The following is a 20,981-nucleotide window of genomic DNA, read 5'->3' as shown; positions in this document are numbered from 1 at the left end:
GCTGACGTATTCTCCTCATTAGTAATTTCGGTACTTATGTAATATCTGGGCTCCCGTTTTTCTTATGAGACCGCGTCCCATCGCGGGGCTCGCTGCGCTCGCCACGCTTCGGGCACGGTGGCTCTCTGCGCTCGCCACACTATATAATATCAACTCCATGCGTAGTTGGATAGTAGGGGTATGAAAAAATGGGGTGCATTTAACATGGGAGTCCAGATAATACATAAGTACCGTAATTTCCAATGTCGTAGCCGTTGGTACTCGTTTGTGCCCGTTTGTGTTCATATCAATCCATATATGTATTTGGCAGCCGTATGTGCACAATAATGGGCCCCATACATCAGCAATCACAATTTATGGATTTCCAGATACAGGGATTTTTTGGCCAGATAAATGGAGTTTACAATCTATCTGACTTTGCCCACACATTACAGATTTATTTCAGTGATTAGCAGATTTTTACAATCTAAAGATTGCATCTTCATATCTGGAAATTGCCCAATCGATTGCTGTTCATAATGTAAATAGATGAAGAAGACGAATTGGGAATGCCCACACATATAAAAAAGATCTGCAGATAATACCAGATTATTAAACATGTTTAAAAACCTGATTAAGCAATCGATTGGAGATGTTGATTGGGATTGCCAAAAGGGGGAGCCCACACATCTAAAATTAATTGTGGCAGTCATCTCCATATCTGAAAATTGTCACAATTAATTGCTGATGTATGGGGCCCTTTACACAGTAACACAATAGCCACTATCTGCCTTTATTTACTGTTATTTAAAAGTTAAATGCAGTAAAAATATACATTACAAATTACCAGGAACAACACTCGCTTCATAAGTTTAGAACTTCCTATACCATATGTGCACTGAAATGTTTTCCAAATAATAAAAAGAAAATGATGTGGACAGTCTGTATATAGTGTTAAAAGAAGCCAGTATCGGTGTCCCATCTGCAGAACTTTACAGCAGCACCTGCTTTTTCCACTTCATTTCCTATTAATGCATGTTCTGTTCGCTCTATGACATAGACAGGGGAACAATGTGAGAAGGGGCATTTGGTCCTTTGTGGAGCCGTTCAATGCCCATCTGTCATTTCTCTATTAGAAAAGAACAGGGGGGAGTCCACTGTATTATACATCATTTAACCTCTGTGAACGTTCACTGCAAACTAACATAAAACTCTAGTTAAGTCATTAGATCAAATGCTTTACTGGTGTTGTTTGCACAAAAGGTTTTTCATAACCTGTGAAACACAGTGTCACGGACCCACCGGTCGCCTGCTCCGATACGTCAATCTGAGCAGCGCCGGCCGTGACTGGGGTTCACTCAGGACACTCGGGTCCTTTCCTTGAGGTACACTGCCACCAGCCAAAACCTGATTTTAGCGCCTGAAATTGCGCAAGGGGCGGCTTGGCTTGCCCCTGACCACACAATACAAGATAACAATGGTAACGTTTTCCAGCCTTTCTCTCCTGAGGCTAATGAGTCTTAGGAACACAGAACCAGAACTGGGAATATGTATTATTTATTCCTAGAAATACTACAGAGCTTTAAACAAAATGGTTACAAGACATTACAATGATTTTAAAAGTACACACAACGATTAAATGCAAATTTCAGAAATAAAATAAAAAGAGAAAAAAGACAGAACCGTATCTTACAATCCTGAAGTGGGGGGGTTCTCCACAAGAAATCTCTCGTCGCCTACAGCCTGATTGCTAGACCCCCAGGTAGTGACACTGACTATAGGGAGAAAGGTCTTAGTTATACCTTGCAGACTCCCTCATCCCTCCCACCCTTGGGATTCCACTCTTTCCATGCTGAAGGAGTGTGGAAGGTCCCTGGCAATGTATCCTTGACAGTCTGCTGTTTTCAAAGTGATTGATCCTCCTTCCTTGCATAGCAGACCCACTGATAAGAGATGTGAAGGAAGGGGACAAACTCTAACCTCTTCTCCTGGACCATGGTTTATGAGGGGCTCAGATCTTATCTTACATCCTAACTCCGGAGGAGTCCACAGATGTCACACTGAGGGAATACAGGCCTCAAACTCAAACCAGGGTCACCTACAGTTTACATACAAGACATGTCCTGATTCCAATACTCACAGGAGACATAACTATTACACCAATATCAGACATACATTGACCGGACAGATAATCATAACAGGAGGCATACGTTAATTTGATCGATCACCTGATCTGATCGTTACACCTCCCCCTTTTAAAATGGCGCACAGAGGCGGTGACCCACGTCACCGTCTCATCAGTGCGCTATTAACTACATCACCTGGACGGGCAGCAGTGGTCTCTGTGCTGAGACAGACTGCCACTGATTCTGCGGGATCTGTACTAACACTTCCCTATACTTGACGTCTGTCATGGCACCACCTGACGCCATAGCCGTGGCTAGGGTAGGCAATGGGCATAGTCCCTGTCCCTCTCGCAGGAGATTGCAAACTAAAAGCACACAGGTGTCCTCGAACCCATAGTCTGTGAGCACACTGATATAGTGGAAGCTGTGTCCCCCTTTTCCATCCTGGCTGGCATTGACACAGCCCACCACAGCTGTGCGTCGAACTCCTGGGCATGGATTCTCCCCTGCAGCTGGCAGTTTGGCCTTACTCACTGAGATCAGTACCAGACCATTCCGCCACACCCCAAATGGCCATCCCCCTGGGACTCGTAACTCGGCACGTTTAACTATACCACAGGTGTGGGGCATTCTCCCAGCACTATATAAAGACTGAAAAATGTCTTCCCAGCACCTCTCCTGAGCTGACTGACCCCCCCTCCCCTTCACTGGGGGGAAGGTCCACTCACTCAACACCTCACACCTCATCCTTTTGTGAGGAGATTCGCCCTCTGTGTCTGTGTGTGTGAATTGTGAAGGGGGGCACGTTTCTGCAAGGGGGAATACCAGCAGGTCATTGTCCCCTGTCTTGGGAACATCCAAGCTCAGCCTTTCTGAGGTTAATGGAGCTGAGTTTACCTGTGCTTCGCGGGCCCTCCCACCCTTCTGGTCACACACAGCAGCTTCCCTACTAGCCACTGGCTCTATTCCTGAAACAACCCTCTCACTGTACCCAGGGGTATCTTTCCCACTTCCCAGGTATGGGGCAGCCTGTGCAGGGTTGATTCTCAGTTCTGTGTGGAAAGCCAAGCTTTCCATGGCAGTCCAGGACACCTTCCTGAGCCTGACCTTCCCTCCAAGACCCTCAGGTTCTGTGGCTGGGGTGGTGCCACTGAGGTTCTCAGGAGAGGCATCCGTTATCCAGTGATGCTGGAAAAATGCACTCTCTGGAGGGTTCGCAGTGTCTGGAGGTAACCCCTGCTGTGTTCCTGTATCTGTGTTTGTGTGGCTACAGTAAGGAGGGGGGTTTGGGGGGAAAGCTGCAGTAAGGGACACTCTCTCCCTATCTGACAGGTCTACAGTGCACACAGGACCCACCGGGTCACTTATTATACCTGGTACCACATTTCCCACAGTAGCGCAAGACATCACATTATCAACAGTAACATCAATATCATAACCTGGGGAGACATCCTGCAATACCTGCAAATTAGCCTGTGCATCTTCCACAACACATGGGGCCCATCCTGCTGGCTTACAATTGCACCGTGGCAAAACATCTATATCTGGATCCCATGGTCTCTGCGCAGGAATGGGGTTATCTGAGCATGTTGTCACCAGTAACTTATTGGCAGGTACATGAGCTGCCTGCAACCAACTCAGATCTGTCCCATTTGTGCAGTTAGCGTCCCCGGGCACCATGTCACAACCAGACATCACTGTAAGAACAGGGTTAACTTCTAGCACAGTAACATGAATGACATCACCAGCAGCACTCCTACCACTGGTGAGTGAGTGTGTCTCATTCCCAACTAGCTTAGGGCATTCATTTAACCCCACAAACTGGCAAGGTTTACCCACTATACCTGTCTCTAACTCACCCTCCACCGAAGGTACGGCACTATCACAGATCATCCCAGGGGCTTCACACAAAATAACAACATTGCAATGTTCAGCATGGTTACATACTACCTGAGATGCATCATATGGTTCAGAAGGGTTAGCGACAGATATGTGTGGAGTTAATAAAAGTCCCACATCAATAGTCCCACACATACTTGTGTGCATACAGTCAGAAAGTCCCATTCCTATTTCCGACATAGTCTCTTCCCTGCATACTTTCACTATGCAGTCAGAATACTCACTGGGCTCTTCTGGTGCTGTAGGGGATTTGTACTCTGCAGTCTCCCTGACTGCCACACATCCTACAGTCTCCCTGGTGCTAGCAGAGATGTCAGCTCTCTGAGCATCGGTGGTAGTGTCCAGGGCCAGCTCTTTACTCACAACCAAGCTGACACTCACTTGGCTTCCTCTGTCTGCTTCCAAGACAGGGAACTGTGCATGACGCGGTCCGGTGAAATTCGCGTCAGCGTTCATTTGGGACCTCTGTCCCTTGTTAGGCTCCCCATGATTGATAACAGAGTCCACATCATGATCCAACACATTATTTACTTCCGCAGACAGTAAAAGTTCAGTACGAAGCCCATCTCCTGCTAACTCAGTAGCCACGGCAGATAAAGTCTCACGTAAAGGTTCGCCATCATGATGCCCTGTATCATCCTCCACTGGTTCACCAACAGCGATCAGGCCTCTGAGCCTCCCCAGCACCAACTGGTGTTCACGCTCAGCCTGACGCTCTGCAGCCTCTCGTACGGCTTTGCGCTCCGCAGCCTCTCTGTCCACAGTGGCTTTGCGCTCCGCAGCCTCTCTGTCCACAGTGGCTTTGCGCTCCGCAGCCTCTCTGTCGACAATGCCTTGGCAGAACTGCACCAGCTGCAAAGCGAATACGGGGTTCACATTCTTAATTTGCCTGATAACAGCTAGAAGGTCGCTCGGCAGTGTAGACTTGCTGGGTCCAGCAGAAGTGTTTGACCCTGGCGCGGAATCGTTTGTACTGTCCAGTGCTGACTGAGCCCCTGGGGTAGGATTGTCCATGGACTGGTTTCCTCCAGCAGCTAGAGTCCGATCGGCATCCACTAGTGCCTGAATCATACGTTTTCTACTCTGGCCAGACCAAGGGATATTCCTCTGCACACACACGACCGCCAGGTCATCTCTCCTCATCTGCTGGTAATCAGCCATCCTGAGTCTCACACTTGTCAAATAAAATGATAGGAAAGAAAACAAGAGACGGGAGGGAACAGAAATTGCATCCACTGTGTGACTTTTAAAACTATAGTAAAGCTCTGAGTTCTGATTCTGGTGATGTGGGTATTTCTCACAAAATTCTACCCACACTCACTTAAGTTCTTAAAGAGAAAAATGAATTCTCCACCCCACCGCTTGCCACCAAATGTCACGGACCCACCGGTCGCCTGCTCCGATACGTCAATCTGAGCAGCGCCGGCCGTGACTGGGGTTCACTCAGGACACTCGGGTCCTTTCCTTGAGGTACACTGCCACCAGCCAAAACCTGATTTTAGCGCCTGAAACTGCGCAAGGGGCGGCTTGGCTTGCCCCTGACCACACAATACAAGATAACAATGGTAACGTTTTCCAGCCTTTCTCTCCTGAGGCTAATGAGTCTTAGGAACACAGAACCAGAACTGGGAATATGTATTATTTATTCCTAGAAATACTACAGAGCTTTAAACAAAATGGTTACAAGACATTACAATGATTTTAAAAGTACACACAACGATTAAATGCAAATTTCAGAAATAAAATAAAAAGAGAAAAAAGACAGAACCGTATCTTACAATCCTGAAGTGGGGGGGTTCTCCACAAGAAATCTCTCGTCGCCTACAGCCTGATTGCTAGACCCCCAGGTAGTGACACTGACTATAGGGAGAAAGGTCTTAGTTATACCTTGCAGACTCCCTCATCCCTCCCACCCTTGGGATTCCACTCTTTCCATGCTGAAGGAGTGTGGAAGGTCCCTGGCAATGTATCCTTGACAGTCTGCTGTTTTCAAAGTGATTGATCCTCCTTCCTTGCATAGCAGACCCACTGATAAGAGATGTGAAGGAAGGGGTCAAACTCTAACCTCTTCTCCTGGACCATGGTTTATGAGGGGCTCAGATCTTATCTTACATCCTAACTCCGGAGGAGTCCACAGATGTCACACTGAGGGAATACAGGCCTCAAACTCAAACCAGGGTCACCTACAGTTTACATACAAGACATGTCCTGATTCCAATACTCACAGGAGACATAACTATTACACCAATATCAGACATACATTGACCGGACAGATAATCATAACAGGAGGCATACGTTAATTTGATCGATCACCTGATCTGATCGTTACACACAGTACAGAGTGTAATGATGTCTATGAGTAGTACAAGTAAAGGGATGGCCTGGAAAACAGTGCTGTAAAATGTTTACTCTTCTACAGTGGAACTACTACTGTATGTTCAAAGGTAGAATACAAATGGTATTAGGGGTGTGAGCCCGACCATTTTCAGGATTTTCTGTTTTGGTTTTCCACCTGTATCTCCTCCATGCTGTGGATCTGGATTGGTTTTACCAAAATCACCCTTGCGTGTTTTGGCTTCGGTTTTTAATCTGTATTTTTTTTTAAAATAATCATAAAAACAGCTAAAATCACAGAATGTGTGTGTTGTTTTTTTTTGTTGTTGTTGTTTCTACAGTAATATTACCCTCATTTCCAGTCAATTCTGAACACCTCACAAAAGTATTTTTAGCCCAAAAATTTGCACTGAGGTAGCTGGATAACTAACCTGAGTGACACAAGTGGGCATAAACACGTGACCCATCTAGGAGTGGCAACAATACAGTGGCAGGCAAGATGGCAATTTTTTTTAGATGTGCCAAAAACTGCTCTAAAGAGCACATAATACAAATAAAAGAGGTGCAAGATGGAATTATCCTTGGCCTCTCCCTCCCACCCTTATGTTGTGTAAACAGGACATGCACAGTTTAACAAACCAATCATTTCAGTGACAGAAGAATCCCCTGGAAAAAGATCACCAAGTTCTCCGAATCACAGCTAGCTACAAACATATCACTTCCATATTTGATGACTTCACATTACAAGAAGAGGCAAGAGGAAGAGAATAGTGTCAAGAAGGTGATTACGAATTAAAGAGGCACACACAATCAGGAACAACACAGAGGATCAAGAGTGGTTATTTTCCCCTCCATGGGGAATAATGATAAATAAAATAAAAATAAATAATACAATTAAAATTAAAAATGAAATGCAAATGTAGGGTGAGATTTAATAGGATGAGAGATTCAGAAAGTGAGAGATTTGGTGAGAAATCTCCAGTTTTTTTAAAGCGGCAATCATTTACACAGCAAAATCAGTTTGATTTTGCTGTGTAAATGATTGCCGCTTTAAAAAAACTGGAGATTTCTCATAAAATCTCTCACTTTCTGAATCTCTCATCCTATTAAATCTCACCCCAAATGTTTTTTGGAGTGCACCAGTTGTTATGTATCAGTCCGGGGATGTGCAATATTTAGCCACTTTCCCTAGCTTACCCTGTCTTTGGGGTGAAGCAAAAGCCGATGCTATGGCTATAGGCTGCGAGAGTTCACGGCAGTCAGTAGTGATGTCACCCACCAGCGTCTCGTAGCGGCTGTGTCACGGGTCTCTGGGTCTTTGATCACTTCTCCTGGGGGCTCCAGTACCTCCAACACATTTCACATTTATTGATGCTTTTTCAAGGATAAAACTTGATCAAATGCTTTGTTGGTGTTGTTTTGCACAGAAAGTTTTTCGGTACTTGTTTCCTAGCACGGCCACACCGATTTACATCGGGGTGGTCGTGTCGGAAAAATCGGGTCGATCGCATCGCATGCGATTTGGTCGCATGCGATGCGATCGACGCGACCGACCGATTTTGGACCCGATTTTTTTTTTTTAATGAAATGTAAATCGGGTCCCTGGGACCCGATTTTACATTGTATTCAATGTAAAAATATTCCCAACCCCCCCAAATTTAACGGCGTACACCGCACCCCACGATAGACGCCAACCCGAAGCGTGGCCAGCGCAGCGAGCCCGCGAGGGGCAGCGGTGCGCGTCCTCCGACCTTTTCATTCCCCTACTATCCACGTCGGCGTGGAGTTGAGAATAAAATAGTGTGGCGAGCGCAGCGAGCCACCGAGCCCGAAGCGTGGCGAGCGTAGCGAGCCCCGCGAGGGGACGCGGATACCTTCACAGGTAAACGCGTCCCTTCGCGGACTTCACAGGTGTCCGCGTCGCCACGGACACCTGTGAAGCCCGCGAGGGGACGCGTATAACTGTGAAGGTATCCGCGTCCCCTCGCCACGCTTCGGGCTCGGTGGCTCGCTGCGCTCGCCACACTATTCTATTCTCAACTCCACGCCGACGTGGATAGTAGGGGAATGAAAAGGTCGGAGGACGCGCACCGCCGCCCCTCGCGGGCTCGCTGCGCTCGCCACGCTTCGGGTTGGCGTCTATCGTGGGGTGACGACGGGGACATCTATAATGTGAAATGGGTCATATTGGCCCATTTCACATTTTTCACATTTTTTCACTATTTCAATGTCAAAAAATATTTTAACATTGAACCCGATGGAAAAATCGGGGGCATCGCGTCGTGACCATTGTTAATGGTCCCGACCGACGCGATGCCCCCGATATTTTACCTTTCCCGACACGATTTCAATGTTAAAATATTTTTTAACATTGAAGCCTATGGGAAAATCGCGGGCATCGCGTCGGTCACGTCGGGACCATTGTTAACGGTCCCGACCGATATTTTATCCTAGCCGGCCAAATGGACCTGATTTCAAAGGAAATCGGGTCCATCTTATGGATTGTGTACCTTAACTAAAGGTACACGATCCATAAGATTTGTGGCCGTGCTAGGAAACAAGTACCAGTTTTTCATCACTAATGGAACACAGAAAAGAGTGTAATTATGCTTATGTTTAGGGTGGGTTCAATTCTAATTTATTGGTAAACAAATATATATTTTGGCACCCCTTAGTGGACTATGTAGGGATGTGGTTTCATGGAAAAGATGTGGGGCCAAAGAATAGTACAAATTCACATTACACTTCACAGTAGTGTAGTGTTAGTCACATTACACAACACAGAGTCCTTTATACATGTTACACCAGTGGTACCCCTTATACACATTACACCACAGAAGTACCACTTATACACGATACAGCACAGTAGTACCCCATCATAAATCATACACTACAGTAGTACCCCTAAAGCACATGACTAGTACCCCTTATGTATGTTACACCACAGATCAACTTATATATGTTATGCCACAGAAGAGATCCTTTAACATATAGGGGGAAATTTACTAAGAATACGAATACAAAATTTTTTATTTGTATTCTTGCTACAAATGAATACGACTGCATATGTCGTATGCAAAGTCGTGTTCTGGAGGGGAAATTACAAAGCAGTCAAATATGACTGCTTTGTGACCCTCCAATGTCGTATTAATTCATATTAACGGCCCTATTAATAGGGGCGGTACTCCAAAGAAGAAACACGCTCACACGGATATACCAACGTTTCTAATGTATTCAAACATTTTTCATCATCAACCTGATGACCCCCTTTGCCCCCCCCCCCCCCCTTGAATCCGGCCATGGCTGTATAAATAGCTGCAATAGTCTGCAGAAGTGTTCTGATTAGGTTAATCTAATAATATATAGCTGTACAAATCGCTGCAATAGTCTGCAGTAGTGTTCTGAAAGGTTAAATTACTGTATATATGTAAGCCTCCTTTAAGGGTGTTCTCAGTATTTGTAATTAAATTGTCCTAAACTGAGAATGCCTTTATTACACAATTTTATATAATTATAGGGATATTTGTTACCATGACTCTCCAGTGACACATTTGTTTCCACGGCAAGAGAACCAATTATGATGACATAATATCCAGAGTCAGCTAACAATTAATATGTAATCCTTTGTCCACACTGAGCTATTCTGGGGAAATATTACTATGTTGCTATTATACATCATTACATTGTGTGACATTCATGTGAATGATTCAGCAGAAATGCGGACATATGACATCTGCTTGCATAGCTCAGATATATGCTTACAGTATATGAATACAGTTCCAAGTAGTTGTGCAGCATAAATGCATATTAATATTCTTCCCTTTAATTACTGACTCAAACTATAGTCTATGGCTAATTAAAACAAAGTAAGATACAGTCTAAGATGACAATAGAACCTCTGTTATTTCTAATCCTCGGTAACCTTGGGGGTTATTCAGATCTGATTGCATGGATGCGAATTTTAATTGTAATATTTATTTTACAGGTGGAACTACAGGTACCAGCGGGTCATTTAATGCCTCACATTGTGGTTCTCAAAGTACCAGCATTTGGGGAAGGCTTGCTGGGACCTGTGGTTCAAAGGAAAAAACAGGCTTTAGCTTTTGGCCCTTGGGTGCCCTGGAGGGGCAATTTTGCCTTGTATTTTTGGGACCAACACTGGAGAGGGGACACTCACAGGTGTTTTGAATTTTTTAAAATACTTTCTTTTACTTTTTATACACAGAATGTTCTGCACTGTTTGGCTGCCGGCACACTCGGTAGCCAAACATGAATCACTTCACCATTGGAAAACACAAATCCTGAGAACAGGCCATCTTAGTTAATAATTAAAACTTTTATTGGCAAAACAGACCTGATCATGTTTGTAATCAGCCGAGTTGCAACTCGACTAGAAATCAGCAGATTACTAAAGTTACCCCTAGGTGTCTCATTTCTGTGTGTTTTTTCCTCAGTGGGAATCAATGTGTGCACAGGGGTGAGGGGCATGTGTTCGGCAGTGTGGCAGCGAACACTCGCAGCCCAGAAAGCAGGTCTAAATTGTGCCCTTGGTCTCATGTCCTGAAAAATGTTCTTTGTATTCCATAAGAGAATTCTAAATATTTATTCTGTTGCCCCATTTATATGCTGGGTACACACCAGAACGATTTGGACTCTATTCCCCCAATTTCAATACAATCTTGACCGATTGTATGTAAATCGGGCATGTTTTGATATGTTTTAGATCCAATTCCGATCCGATGCGCGTCACCACTGGTGGTTTGGTCATTTTTCAGATCCTACCTGCTGCAGTCAGGATTTGAAAACAAACCTTTAACTGGCTACAGATCGGAATCAGATCGGATACAGATAGTTAGCAGATCGTGTGCTCCAGCAGATCCTGCGACCATCGCACTATGGTAGTCTCACCATCGGCTCGCGATCATGATCGTTCTGGTGTGTAGCCTACATTACACTGTATATAACTGATGGAAAATATCTACATTTGTTAACTGTACTATTGCCCATGATAGCAGGAAGCACATGATTATTCTGGTAGTATGCTGAGTTATACATGTAGCAGTCAGGGGTGTATCTAGCTTTGCTGCCCAATAACAAGGTAAATGCCATCAATTTACCCTTCTACAGTAATTACATCAATTAGCCCTCTTCCCTAACAAAAATGATTGTCTCAGATAGTTGCTTCTTCTTTAATTAAAAAGGGAAATCTTTCCTAAATTAAATGGACACATGTTCATAATTTAAAGACACATTTTGATGGGACAAATTAAATCAAGACATCAAGACATTCCGACAAATTAGATCCTGTAACACAAATAATCATCTTTTTTACTACAGTGTCAACTTTTACACAGATGCACTGCCTGCAGGAACATGGCTTTGCCGGCTAAAATGGAGGCATTGGCAGAGGTGCAAAGTTTTGCACTGGTAGTGTGAACAACTGAATGGATAAATTATGTACCATGCCAAGATAAAGATAAGTACAGTATCAGTTAAAGGCCTGATTCAGAGATGGAGGCTGTAGTAGGGCTCCAATGCAGATTTGCAGTCTTTTAGCCCCACCCCCATTCCTGTAAATGCCGTCATTCGTGGCTCTTCGGTGAGGGGGCGGTACTAAATACCACAAATTGTGTCATGTTAGCCCACCCCCCTCCCCAAAGAGCCATGAATGCCGGTATTTTACTAGCAGAGGGCGGAGGTGAGGGGGCACCGCTAAATGTGGGAGGCTTGCCCACCCTTTCGGGGGGGGGGACCAGATTTTCCTGCCCTCTCTGCCATTCCAGGAGGGTAAGTATGTATGTTATAGTGTATCTGCAGCTGTGCAATGCCTTGCATTGTCTCCCTTAGTTCCCCACTTCCACTTCCTGATTGACCTATGGTTGTGATGTTGGCTCTCAGTTTGTAACGTTGGTTGGTGATGTAATCGCAGTTTCCTGCAGGATGCATCTCTTCTATGGAGGAATGGACTAAAAAAAAAATTCAAATTGACTAAAGCACCTCCTGGCGGGTCTTCGCTGTAGGGGTTACACCAGCTTCAGCTGGCATAATCCTATAGAAGCCTTCTCTTCACAGCATTGCTGTGTGAGGAGAGGGAACAGGCTACGGCTGCAGCTGCCCATAAGCGTGTGCGCAGCCCATTTTTGCAGGTCCCAGCACCCACGGGTGTGCAGATCTTCTGCATTTCATTTGCTTCCTAGTGACCTCCTCAATGACCCACGAATCATGTTAATTAAAGGCGGAGCCCGGTAACTGACAAAAAATTAAAGGCGGAGCCCGGTGACTGAAGAAAGAGACTTCATCTACTTCAAATAAACTGCCCAGAACAAACGACATAGACGTTATGCAGCCCACACACGTGCCGATGCCGGCGGTGCGATGCTGTACGATGGGGTGCGCGCTCCCGCGGCACCTCATCGTACAGTACAAAAAGTATGTGCTGCACATACTTTTTGTACCTGCTTTTTCTAGCACAGCATCGCATCGCATGCACATCGTATGCACAAGGCATACGATGCGATGCTGTGTGTGCTAGTTAAGCCCACAACGCACGCTGAAATCGGTGCGTGTGTGGGCTGCATTAGACCAGAGCCAGATTAAGGTCTAAATGGGCCTGGAGCTGAAAATTATCAAGGGCCTATTATGCGCAATAATAGGGGTTGTGGCCAGCACCTAATAATGTGGCAGGCGTGACCAGTGTTCTGGTTGAGTGGTCTGCTTATGGGTGTGTCTCTATTTGTGTAAATACTATAAACTAATTATATATATGTTGGTCAGATGTACTGAAAATAAAAGAAAAGTTTCTTATATGAAAAAGAACCACTTCAATTGTTTTTGTCAATATTTTATTGAAACCATTTTATTGAATTATTGATTGGACATTACCCTTTTAGGGCGCTGAAGACACTATTGTTGGTATATATATATATATATATATATATATATATATATATATATATATATATATGTATATATATTACAAATTCTGACACTCCCAGGATGCAGGGAGATATATTGGCGGGTGCACTCCAAAGGTGCACCCGCAGGATGCCGATGTCCTAAAATACTTGCGGGGTGAGGCGGAATTCCAGTCCTAAAAAAATACTAAAAGCCAAAACTTGGTAGACAACATTTCAGCATCTTTTATGTTGTCAACTAAGTTTACCACACCATATACCCCTTATACAAATCCGGCAACACAATAGTAACCCTCTATTGTACTTGCCTCTTACACATTATGCCACATGGAATGAGTCAAAATTCACGTTATGCCACACAGATTAAGGCAAAATTCATATTTTTCCACATGGATTGAGCCAAAATACAACACTATACCAAAACCAATTGAGCCAAAATTTACAATATGCTTATCAAACAGGGACATTGCACGCCGAAGGTGCACATTAAAAATTTACACCATAATGCCCATTACATGTTAAGCCACACACCATAATGCCAATTAAAATTGAAGCTACATAAATGCTGCTGACCTACATGCTCATTGCCAGGGGTTCCATGCTTATTGCCATATGGGATTACATGTTCATTGCCAAGGGGGAATACATGCTCGCAGTAACTGGGGGACAGCCGCTGCCAGGCAGAAGTGACAGCCATTGACAGCCGGACAGAGTGCGGGGAGGCTGCCCGGCTGTATTCAGAGCACTGCAGGTACCGGCTATTTGTAATAATACCCCTTTCACACCAGAAAATGCAGCAGGGATTTACCCGGGAATATGGTCCCAGGATCATGCAGGGACATGAGCCTAGTCCCTGCATTTTCTGATGTGAAGGGGAGAGAACCCCCCCCTCTTTTACCAGCTATATAGTTTAACTAGAGATGTGCACCGGCCACTTTTCGGGTTTTGGGTTTTGGGTTCTGATTACCTTGAGGTTTTGGGTTCTAATGGGTTTTGCCAAAACACCTCCTAAGTGTTTTGTGTTTGGATTTCTTGGGTTTTGGGTTCTGATTTTTTTGTTAAAAAAGCATAAAAACTGCTAAAATCGCAGAATATTTTTTTTTTTTTTTTTGCTCCTACGCTATATTAACCTCAATAACATTCATTTCCACTCATTTACAGTCTATTCTGAACAGCTCACACCTTACAATATTGTTTTTAGGGCAAAAGGTTGCACCGAGGTAGCTGGATAACTATGATAAGCCACACAAGTGTGCGGCACAAACACTAGACTGATATGGCACACTTAGCATACCCTCTAGGCTGATACTGCACACCTAGAATTACCCCTGGACTGATATGGCACAGGTAGCATCACCCCTGGACTGATACGGCACATTTAGTATCACCCCTGGACTGATATGGCACACTTAGCATCCCCCCTAGTCTGATACGGCACACCTAGCATCACCCCTGGACTGATATAGCACAGGTAGCATCACTCCTGGACTGATACGGCACATTTAGCATCACCCCTGGACTGATATGGCACACTTAGCATCCCCCCTAGTCTGATACGGCACACCTAGCATCACCCCTGGACTGATATGGCACGCTTAGCATCACCCCTGGACAGGGGCTGGCTGGCAACTTTCAGCCTGGGGGGCAACACAAGCAAGTGGCCCATCGCCATCGTTTCACCACCCTATCCTCTCCCATCTAGTATGCAGCAAGGATTAAACAATCCTTCCCCCCACACACACATACAACTGAAACGGGGAAAGTGCGCGCCTAATGCGCGTTACAAAAATTTACACTGTGATGCCCATTACACCTAAAGCCATCACTGTAATGCTAATTACACATAATGCCACACACCGTAATGCCCATTACACATAATGCCACACACACCGTAATGCCCATTACACATAAAGCCATCACAGACGTAATGCCAATTAAAGATAATGCCACACCGTAATGCCCAAACATAATGCCACACACCGTAATGCCCATTACACATAATGCCAACACCGTAATGCCCATTACACATAAAGCCAACACCGTAATGCCCATTACACATAAAGCCATCACCGTAATGCCAATTAAACATAATGCCACACACCGTAATGCCCATCAAACATAATGCCACACCGTAATGCCCATTACACATAATGCCACACCTTAATGCCAATTACATATAATGCCACACACCGAAATGCCCATTACACATAATGCCAACACCGTAATGCCCATTACACATAATGCCAACGCCGTAATGCCCATTACACATAAAGCCATCACCGTAATGCCCATAAAACATAATGCCAATACCGCAATGCCCATTAAACTAAATAATTATACCATATAAATGCTGCTTACCTATATCGCTTGTTGCCAGGGGTTACATGCTTCTTGCTAGGTGTTTCATTCTTGCCATGGGGATTTTTTGCAGGGCAGAGCCAGGGTTCATGCTCGTCGCCAAGAGGATCCATTTAAATCATACTTGCCTACTTTTGAAAACTAGTTTCAGGGAGATTTTAGCTGCTAGTGGAATGCTCCATGCCACTGAGAGCGTGAGTCATGATCCGCCCAGGGGGTGTGTCTAACTCCACCTATAGATGTACCTATTGCCACTAGGGGGTGTGCCCTACAGTAGCAGAAGAAAACTCTGGGCCTGATTCAGATGTCGATGCTGCTGTATGCAACACTGCATTATATGTTTTATAAAAAATATTTCTGCCTCTCTTGAGACAAAGAGAGAAGTAAAGAGACACCAGAATGCATGTGTAATACTGTGTACACACGGAGCAATATATCACTTAGCAATATATTGCTCAGTGTCCTGTTTTCAAGCAATATATTGCTCAATGTCTCCTTTTCATCAGCGACCAGAGATGATCGCTGATGAGAAGGAGAAACTGGGGGAAACAGCTGACTGCCGGGGAAAGCGCTGGGGGCAGGAGCATGCTCCTGCGACAAGCGACCATTGCAGGGCTGGCCACGGGAGCGCGCTCCCGGCAATTTATCGCCCATAGCACATGAAATCACTGGCAATATGGTCGCTCAGCGACCATATTGCCAGCGATATGTGCGAAATATCGCCCCGTGTGTACACAGCTTAAGAGACAGAGGGGCGGAGTGTGTGAGACAGAGGTGGGAGAGAGAGTGGGAATGTGTGTGAGAGGGAGAGTATGAGGAATGAAAAGAGAGTTTGTGAGAGAGACAGACAGGGAGAGAGTGTGAGGGAGAAAGGGCGACCATTTGCATGCGCCATCAGTGGTCCTTGACCGGAGGCAAGATAAATGTTGGTCTACCACAGTCCCCTCACCAATGTATACAGTATCTATATACACAAACATAGACACCTCTGTCACTCAATAAAAACACACACCTCTGTCCCACTGATGTGTCACAGCTCCCGATGTGTGTCCCATCAAGAGGGGGCTTGTGGGTCGTCTGGCTACTGTGAGAGGTGGCTTGCGGGTCGTCTGGCTCCTGTTAGAGGTGGTATGTGGGTCGGCTGTTAAAAACTGTAAAACTAAAAATCACCTAAACGACAGAGGGGCACATTCATTGGTGATCCCTTTAAATCCGCCACTGCCACTCAACACAAACACATGCACCTTTTTCTCTCAGACACATGTACACCTCTTTCAGTTAACATGTACATGCACACACACACACACACACACACACACACATCATTCTATCACTTAAAAACCCTCAAAAACCCTCACTTAAATACACCACATACCTGTTTCACTAAAAACACACATGCACATACACCTTTCACTGCACACACACAGGGTAGTATTCAATGCGGCCGGTGTGGGGGTTAAACAGTGAGGATCGCAGAAAACCAGCGATCATCCCTGTTTAACCCCCTCGCCAGCTGCTTGCCCTATTCAACGTTCTGGGGGAATCCTCGCCGTCACAGGACGTCGAGGATTCCCCCAAACAGCGAGACCCGCGGCTAATGCAGTGAACCCGCTGTATATAGCCGCGAGTCTCGCTGCTTCTGCAGCGGCATACGCCAATTCCCCCTCATTCAAAAAACTGAGCGAGGTGGAATTGGCGTATGAGGGGGGTGAATTTAAAACTGACAGGGTGAGTGGTGACAGCGAGCAGGAAGCCCTGCTCGCTGTCGCCGCTTGCCCCACAGCATTGAATACATCCCACACACACCTGTCACTTTAAAAAACATACATACACCTCATTCACTTATAAACATCAATCACAGGCCTCTTAAAAAAAAAAAACGTGCAGAACATATACAGTACCATTATATTACATTATATTATTATATTACATACATCCCCCATATTACAGCCAATACATTATGCACACCAGCCCCCCATATTACAGCCTGTCCACATAACCATAACGTTATATTACATGCAGCCCCCTGCCCCCCCCCCCCCCACACTGATATATTATACACCCTCCCCCCACACTGTGATGCATCATACACCCTCCCCCCCAAACACTGTGATACATTATACATCCTCCCCCCACACACACACACTCACTGATATATTATACACCCTCCCCGCCACACTGTGATGCATCATACCCCCTCCCAAACACTGTGATACATTATAGATCCCCCCCAAACACTGTGATACATTATACACTCCCCCCCCACACACACACACACACACACACTGTGATACATTATACAACCCCCCCCACACACACACACACACACACACTGTGATACATTATACACCCTTCCCCTCCCCCTCTGCATTAAATTATAAACACACACACACATTATACACAGCCTCTCTCTCCCCAGTGCACAGTCACATGTCTGTGTTGCTCCTTCCTGGGAGGAGCAGTTAATTCCTGGAGAAGGTCTGAGGGAGGCAGCATAGGAGCAGGGACAGAGAGCAGGGCTGGCCTGATGGATGGAGCCTGAGCCTCCTGCCGTGCTCAGGGCTGCCAAGAGAAATCATGGGCCCGGGTACAACAACTTTCCGGGGCCCCCATGGAGGGCGCTCCCAGCACCCCCAAGCCACCGCAGTGTCTGCGGACCCTTCGCTATGCCAATGCTTCCTAGGTGGGTGCTTACTGAGTGGCAGCTAATATATATATATTATACACTGCCTGATTAAATTTATATAACTTTGCTACAAGACTGGTGAGTGTCTCCTATACAGTATATATATATATATATATATATATATATATATATATATATATATATATATATATATATATATATATATATATATACGGTACTTGTTTCCTAGCATGGCCACAATCGCATCCATCGTGTACCTTAAAGTTAAGGTACACGATGCCCGCGATGGACCCGATTTCCTTTGATTTCATTTTGCCGTCAAAGGGAAAATCGCGGGCATCGCGTCGGTCGCGACCATTAACATTGCCCCCGATGCGACCGACGCAATGCCCCCGATTTTGCCATAGGCTTCAATGTTAAAATATTTTTTAAATTGAAATCAGGAGCATCGCGTCGGTCTTGTGCCATTATAATGGCACAAGATGAGATGGACTTGATTAAGTCCATTTTACATAGGAAACAATGTGAAATGGGCCAATATGACGCATTTCACATTATATATGGCCCCGTCGTCACCCCATAATTGACGTGAACCAGAAGCGTGTCGAGCGCAGCGAGCCCGCGAGGGGAGGCGGTGCGCGTCCTCCGACCTTTTCATTCCTCTACTATCCACGTCGGCGTGTAGTTGAGAATATATAGTGTGGCGAGCGCAGCGAGCCACCGAGCCCGAAGCGTGGCGAGCGCACGCGTATACCTGTGAAGTAATACGCGTCCGCTCACCACGCTTCGGGCTCGGTGGCTCGCTGCGCTCGCCACACTATATATTCTCAACTCCACGCCGACGTGGATAGTAGAGGAATGAAAAGGTCGGAGGACGTGCACCGCCTCCCCTCGCGGGCTCGCTGCGCTCGACACGCTTCGGGTTCACGTCAATCGTGGGGTGGGGTTTACGCAGTTAAATTGGGGGTGTAGGGAATATTTTACATTGAATCCAATGTAAAATTGGGTCCCAGTGACCCTATTCACATTTGATTCAATAAAAAAATCGGGTCGGTCGCATCGCATGTGACCAAACCGCATGCGATGGACGCGATTTTTCCGACACGACCACCCCGATAGAAATCGGTGTGGCCGTGCTAGGAAACAAGTACCATATATATATATATATATATATATATATATATATATGGTGCAGCGTTGGGGTAGGTGGCACTCAGAAATAAATACAAACCGACGTTTCAAAGGAACATTCTTGCCAGCACCTTGATAAAAAACCCACAGGCTTTGAAGCATCGGTAACTCACACCGCCTGCAGTCTTGTATTTATTTCTGAGTGCCACCGCCCCCAACGCTGCATTGTATATCACTGCTAACCCTGCACTCACTCCCCATGCACACCATCCTATCACCGCTAACCCAGCACCTGCGCCCCATGCACACTATACTATCACTGCTAACCTTGCACCTGCTCCCCCACACTATAGGGAACTGGTCGTCTGTCAGACCAGACTTAGGACGACAGTCATTAGGTCGACCACGGAAGGTCGACTGTCCCCAAGGTCGACAGGGTTAAAGGTCGACATGGCTCAAAGTCGTAATGACTTAAGGTCGACATGGGCCAAGGTCGACATGGTTTTAGGTCGACAGTCATTAGGTCGACATGAGTTTTTCACTGTTTTTTGAGCCGACATGTGCCGACAGGCGATATTTCATGCCCTACCATCCACTAGGGCGTGGCGGAAGAATAAAATAGTGTGCCGAGCGCAGCGAGGCACCGTGCCCGAAGCATCGCGAGCGAAGCGAGGGGCTGCGGTTCGACCCCAACTGTGTCCATGTCGACTGTGTCGACATTCGGGTAAAAAAACCAGTGAAAAACTCATGTTGACCCAATGACTGTCGACCTAAAACCATGTCGACCTTGGACCATGTCAACCTTAAGCCATGTCGACCTTGAGCCATGTCGACCTTTAACCCCCCCCCCCAGCAGAGTTAGACACACAATCATCAATATAGGTACATAAGTTTTTTGTGTATGCAAGAGTAGCAGGCAGGCACCCCCCTCCTCTCTCTCTACCTTTCTGTCTCTCTGCTCCAGTCCGTGCCGTGGGTCTCTCTTCATGACCAGGATGTGTGGTGCCCCACTTCTGAGTTACCCGTTTGTGTGTTTAAACTGGGGCTGCAGGAGCTAACTGCCCTTCCTGGTTGTCTGGTAACAGGAGCAGCCAAATGAGAGAGAGCATCTGTAGAGCACTAGGACCCAAGGGAGTTGTCAGAATCCCTGAAAGAGAGGGAAACAGAGCTGTGCTGCTATTGGGCAGAGGTCAGAGAGGAAAAAAGTGGAGTTGAGACAGAGTGAGGAGAGCAGCAGCATGACATGGCTGCAGCAGAGTAAGAAGCAGTGTGGCAAGTGAGGACAGGACCACATGTGGAGAGGACACAGCTTGGCATGCTATGGAGGACAGAGACAGCAGCTGCAGACAGAGTGTGTGCCTATGGGAGAAAGAGCCACAAGTAATAAGTGACTAGTAGGAACCAGCAACTGCAGCAGTTAGTACAGGTACTCTGATAACACACAGCCCTTGTCAATGAACCCCTTCAGAATGTGCCCTGAGAGACTGACCCTGTATCCACCTGAAGGCACCCCACAGTATCCCTGATGCCCAGGCAGTGCATATCAGGCAGCACTGGCCCCTTCTTGTCCCTGTACTTGCAGAAGCCAGTGAT

At 46.0% G+C, this 20,981-nt stretch overlaps 1 protein-coding gene across 1 annotated transcript in view; it reads right to left on the bottom strand.

Moving 5' to 3' along the window:
• EFCC1 (EF-hand and coiled-coil domain containing 1) overlaps positions 1-20,462 on the bottom strand; it is a 118,162-nt gene extending 97,700 nt beyond the window's left edge. The window contains exons 1-2 of the mRNA XM_083156435.1: positions 20,332-20,462; positions 16,623-16,726 (exon numbers count right to left, since the gene is read on the bottom strand). The gene's annotated coding sequence lies outside the window, so the exon portion shown is untranslated. The remainder of the gene's footprint in view (positions 1-16,622; positions 16,727-20,331) is intronic.
• Between the last annotated feature and the right edge of the window lie 519 nt (positions 20,463-20,981).

This window comes from Crinia signifera, chromosome 8 (assembly GCF_055691185.1).
Source record: "Crinia signifera chromosome 8, ASM5569118v1, whole genome shotgun sequence".
NCBI classification, from domain to species: domain Eukaryota; kingdom Metazoa; phylum Chordata; class Amphibia; order Anura; family Myobatrachidae; genus Crinia; species Crinia signifera.
This window is presented reverse-complemented; position numbering and strand designations above follow the sequence as displayed.